Source organism: Brassica napus, chromosome C3, assembly GCF_020379485.1.
Source record: "Brassica napus cultivar Da-Ae chromosome C3, Da-Ae, whole genome shotgun sequence".
In the NCBI taxonomy this organism is placed as follows: domain Eukaryota; kingdom Viridiplantae; phylum Streptophyta; class Magnoliopsida; order Brassicales; family Brassicaceae; genus Brassica; species Brassica napus.
In genome coordinates, this window is record NC_063446.1 from 13230577 (window position 1) to 13236662 (window position 6086).

Sequence of the window (6086 nt, forward strand, 5' to 3'; positions counted from 1 at the left end):
ATCTATATAATTTATAAGATTTCTTAGAAATGTTATATATCAAATAGATTAACTTAAATAGTCAAATAGATGTAATTGATGAAATAGACCTAGTATGATTTTTTATGGTATTTCTTTTAGTAAAGAAGATATAGAATATAATTATAAAATTTGGAAAATAGCATACACTTTTATTTTATTTAGTTTTATAATAAAATTTTATTTAATTTAATGTATAATAGTATATATTATTAATTACGAAATTAATCAATGGTATTAATTTAAATAAAATATTTTAAATTTTTAGAAATATTTTGTTAGATTTTTTCTCAATATTTTGTTATAACTAAAAATAAAATTTAAATTTACAGTTAAAATTGGTTTATTATTAATATCTTTATATATTGAATAAATTAATATAAATAATTAAATAAATGTAATTAATGAAATGGACCTAATAAGACTAGTATGACTTTTTTATGGTAGATAAAAATGGTACTTCTCTTTTAATAGAGAAGATTTTCAAAAGTTTTTTTTATTGAAAGTGGGATTTGCACTTGTAGCAATGTGCATCTTAAAAACCTTGTTTAGTAGAATTGATAACAAAATAGTAGCAATATGATGTAGAAGTTGAGACGGATCCATGTGGTAATTAGGGGTGTCAACTGACACTTTTAAAATATAGAATTTTTTTGTAAGCTAGACAAGAGAAGTGTAGACAGCATAAATTTATATGTATATATACTATAATAAAAGGGTTATATGAGGAATAGGGAGGCTGTCCACGTCGACAACAAAAATCAACCAATGAGAAGATTCATTTTTGACACGTCATCTCGGCTGTGCATTGTTGGGCTTCCTTTATTTTTTTGAGCCCAAATATTGATGTCAATGGATATTGAGATGACTGACGAGACCGGAGCCACCGAAGAGTCTCCATAATTTCACGCTCTCGAACTTGAGGTGGGGGAGCCAGCAGACACTTCAAGTGCATGAAGATCGATGTTTCCATGAGTTCCAGCTATCATCGACTCCGACGGTGATCTTCGTCTTTGCGATTCGCGGCTCCTCTGTTTCGATCCCGTTTCGGTTCGGCGAGTCTCCACTACATCATCATATTCGGCTGCACTAGGTTCAGTCCTTCCCGAAACACCGCCTTTTATCCCGCGGTTTATATCCTTTTCACCTTGCTATCAGATTGTCTGCTCAAATATATTACTAATCTAAGATCCACATTCTTTTTGTTATTTTTTTGTTTGGCTCCTTTATACTGCTCAGTGATCCTTTTTCTAGCTGATTAAGAGGAACTCACCACTTTGGATCGAGAAAGATGAAAATGATGACGGCAAAATTTAATTGATTCCACTTTGAATTCGAGCAAGTTGTTTCCTTTCCCGAGTTTTTTCTTGGGTTTCCACTCAAACTATGCTAAACTTTTGTTTTCTTTCAGAGTGGATCAGCACAAGAACAGATTGAATCATCAAAAGCTTGAGAATTGTGAACCAGAAAGGAAAGCAGCCGACTTTAGGTTGAGTACTCGGCCTTTCCTCAGTCTTGTGGAGAAGAAATGGTTGGCGTTTCAGGTCTTCTTCTCTGTCTTGCATCACTCTATTTGAGGCTTTTTTATAAAGCATCCTGTTTACTGAACTTTGGTTTTTTTCTTCTGCAGTTACTTCTTGCTGTGAAGCAGTGCCATGAGAAGGATATATGTCATGGTAAGGTTTGATAGTTTGTGAGTATATGATCCTCATGATGGTGAAGTAAATTTGTGATGTGTGTGAATTTGCACCGTTTTTAGGTGATATCAAGTGCGAGAACGTCTTGGTCACTTCCGGGAACTGGCTTTACCTTGCTGATTTTGCGTCCTTCAAACCTACATACATTCCTTATGATGATCCTTCAGACTTTTCCTTCTTTTATGATACAAGGGAACGAAGGCTTTGTTATCTGGCTCAAGAGGTACTATAGAACCATTATCAAAATTATTCCTTTTATTTGTCGTATCGTTCTATTTCACCTCTGCTTAGAATATTATTATGCTGTATTTATTTCTCTTTTAATAAGCCCTTTGTCCATGGTACATTTCGGAAGTTGCCGTTACTGGAGTCAGATTAATGATCGAAGCGGAATACTCATGGGGTTGATATGATCCCTGCTTAATAGAAAGGTTCTCCTCTTAATATTCCCTTACCTATATTTTCCAACTCTGATTTTTGTATCAAATATTAAAGATCTAACTTTTGAGCTCACATAACTTCAACTTTGCATCTACATTGATGTTGGTTAAAATGAACTTAATTCAAGGTTCTGGGTTCGCTATTTCTTTACTTATATGAAGAGGATCTTTAATCTACTTCACATGATTTGGGTTTAGATTGTGGATGGAATCACTTTGTTTTAAAGTATATGGTCCGAGCTATGTGGGTTTTAGAGCCACGAGATTCTTAGTGTTCTGTCATGATCAAATCTTCTTTCTCTGAATGTAATTGGTGAAAGTTATACAATCTTTTAGCTTTAAAGATTGTCATTGATGTGTCAAAAAAATTCTTAATACATGAAAAACGTTTACACTTTTCTTATCATGAAAATACATAAATTTTATTACTTGGATCGTTGTTGCTTGCTTTTATGATTATTGTACTTGCTTTATGAGCTCAAGTTGGTTATACAATCACAGGTATTTGATCTTACATAACTGAAAGCCCATGAATTTGGACTTTACGGTTTGACGTGTTTGCAGAAAAACTAGATGAATGTGCCAGAGAGTTCAAAGAAAGGACGCATATCATGGTGAGTAATATATATACATCTTTAACCTTTAGGTTATGGTTATTAGATTTTTTTAAGTTAGTGGCAATGATGATGATGATAGGTGGCAGGTGGTGATGATACAATTGGTTCGGTTGTCTCGATACAACTTGGCTCTGTACGCTCTAAAAATTCTTCAATCCAAATTGTAACAAGAAACATCAGGATTCTACAAGAGACGAGCCAGGTTTTGATTCGTCTACACTGTCGATATGTAGCTTTCGTTTCTCTGATTGACGTAGTTTTTAATATCTCCATTTGTTTATGATGCAGTAATTTTCTTCGTTGGTAGCTTCTTTCTTTGCTGCAGTGTATGTAACAAAATCGAAAGAGTTCTTTCCCCAAACAAAATTAGAATTCAGCTCAAAAGTTGTAATGTGTGCATGTGCTAAGAATGTATATCGCATGGAGACAACATGTCTGTAAGACATTCTGACCCTCAGGTGATGATGAGGATAGGTGACAGGTGGTTTCACTGGCAATGATATGAGGATAGGTGGCAGGTGGTGATGGTATAGTTGGTTTGGTTCTTGGTTGTCTCGATGAGAGACACAGAGAATGGCATGATGCTTTTGATATACACAACTTTGCTATGTAATTTCTACAAATTCTTCAATCCAAGTTATAATAAAATTATATGTTTGATACATGGATAATAATTTGATCATTAAATGAGAAAACATGATGTTCAACCAAAAAAAGAAAAAGCAAACATAAGAAAGTATAGCTGTAACAAACAATACTAACTTTTATATTGTGTATCTAATTAAAACATTTACTCTATTACATTGAGTTAATTATTTCTTCTTTCACAATATCTAAATCAAAATTTAGGGGGAAAAGTATAACAGAATCAGAGTACCAATTTTTTCAAAAACAAATGTATAAGAGTACAAAAATAAATCATGATTTTTTTGCTGTGTATAATTATTTGCTTGATGACATATTCTTTGATTGTTTAGAGCATTTCCAACCTCACTCTATTTTTCAATCTAAAATAGAGTTTAGAGTAAAAAATGCTCAAATGGTATTATATTTCTCACTGTATAATAGAGTGAAAAATAGGTTTACTCCAAATGTAGAGTATTTTTTTTTTATGTTCATCATTCTATTTTCTACTCTAAAATAGAGTAACTCTATAATAGAGTTTGAGTTTACTCCATTGAAGATGGTCTTAGGTCTGGAATATACGATGACATATTCTTTGCTATGATATGAAACTCCAATAAAATTGTGCTAGAAATGTAATACTTTATTAATTTATAACATTTTGTAAAAATATTTTCAAATAGCATGAGCGACATTTCCAACAAATAATTTATTATAAAAAATTCAACAAATGCTAAAATAATTTACAAAACATAATTGGTAAAGCACTAAAAATTAAATTAAGAAAATTTCATTATAAATTGAATATCTAATATAAACTGAAAACATAGATTATAAAACATCATTTTTTGTTACAAAATATATAATAATTATTATTTATGACATTATTGAAACTTTTATATTACTTTAAAGTATAATTATTTATAATTTTATCACATTATATTTGATTTTTGACTCATTTAAGTTGGAGGTGGTGTATTATTATCGGAGAAAAATTAGTTATTGTAATAATATAAAAATTTGATACTCTTAGAAATAAAAAATATATTAGTTATTATTATTTCAGATTTTCTTCAACTATATCAAATTGCAATAGATATCAAATAGAAAAAAAATATAAATCATTACATTTTCTTTAGGTTTTTAATTTAATAATTTTGTGTCTAACAAAAAAAATGTGAATGGTCTTTTCAACTCAAACCAACAAAACTGAAGTAAATTTATTATTTTTTTTATAAAATTAAAATATATTTTAGTATAAAATAGTTTTAGTGTAAATTTAGTTTTAGTAATATAAATAGTGTAAACAAAACCATTATATACTCTGCAAAAATAGAGAAACAAAAATAGAAGAAACTACAAAAGATAGGGATGATGACTGCAATGTGTGTGTAAAAAAATTTGTTGAAATAAATTTGAGATTTATTTAGCAATTGCATGGGTGGTGGCAATGATAAGTAACAACTAAATTTAGTTTGGCCTTCCAAATTAACTGAACACTGATTAATAAGTTATTTAGTTAAATAACAATTGAATACGACAGTTTCTAAATTTATGCAAAATTAACCCAACAAATTAGATTGTATCCAATGATAAAAAAAAATTATTTTAGAATGCATTTACAACCAAAAAAGAGAAAATAAAAGCTGGTAGTAGATGAGGAGGACGATGTCAAGAAAGAAGGGCATAGGTTCCTCACTTAGTAAGCATGACTGAGTGATCTTATTTTCCGACAAAGAAGCTTAGCTTATTTCTGAAGGAAAAGGTCAGGTTTTTGATAGAAGCCTGGTTTTTTCAATGGTTTGGTTTTGCTTAATTATGTCATATTTTCATTTGTATTGTTTTCTCATGAACTATGCCGAGGTTTGGATGACAATACTCTTTTGTAGTTTTGGTTACAGTTTGACTTAACTTATCCCTGATCATAAGATGGTTCGGTTTTGCATAAAAATAACAGATTTAATTCATGGGCTATGTTAAACAGAAACCATGTTAACTAATTTCATTTATTCTATTTCTGCTGAGATTTCATCAACGCTATTTGACAAATTTTCTACAGATTTTTTTCTTGGTCACTTAGAAAACATTTTCAATATGTATATCAAACCATGTTTGCCTAGCTGTGAACTTAGTTAGACCAATTAACTTAATTTCTCAAGTGAAATAAACAAAGTAAGAAGCCTGTTAATATGTTGGTTTGTACTTCTTTTTGAGGACCAAAGACCTATAAATGTGAACTCAATAATTCTAAAACCATAACAATGGTTAAATCATTTGTAAATTTATCAATTATTTAACATAAAAACAATCAAAATAAAATAGATTTCTGAACATTACTATAAAGTTTAATAATTGCCAGTCCATTTTTCTGACCATTCTATATATAAATTCCTAAAAAATACACAACAAATTGTGAGTTTTAACCATTTTGAATTCATTAGAAAACAATTGATACATAAAATAAATTTAAGATTTCCAAATAAATTTAGAGTTTTCTATTATTTTATAATTTATAATTGATTCTAATGTACATTTACAAATACAAATGTTAAGTTATGAATTCAAGTTATAAATTCTACAACTTTAGAAGATAAACGAATAATTTAATTTGAACTAATTTTTTTATTCAGTTTGGTTACCAACTTATATGTATTTTGATATAGAAAGAAAAAAAAATTAAATTTTAATAA

At 29.4% G+C, this 6086-nt stretch overlaps 1 long non-coding RNA gene across 1 annotated transcript; it reads left to right on the top strand.

The window, feature by feature from the left end:
- Window positions 1-497: 497 nt before the first annotated feature.
- On the top strand, window positions 498-5252 carry LOC106410406. Its single transcript, XR_002656839.2, has 7 exons — window positions 498-1562; window positions 1649-1694; window positions 1778-1938; window positions 2071-2146; window positions 2657-2769; window positions 2852-2974; window positions 3061-5252. It is a non-coding gene; the product is annotated as an uncharacterized LOC106410406 (long non-coding RNA).
- Window positions 5253-6086: the final 834 nt, after the last annotated feature.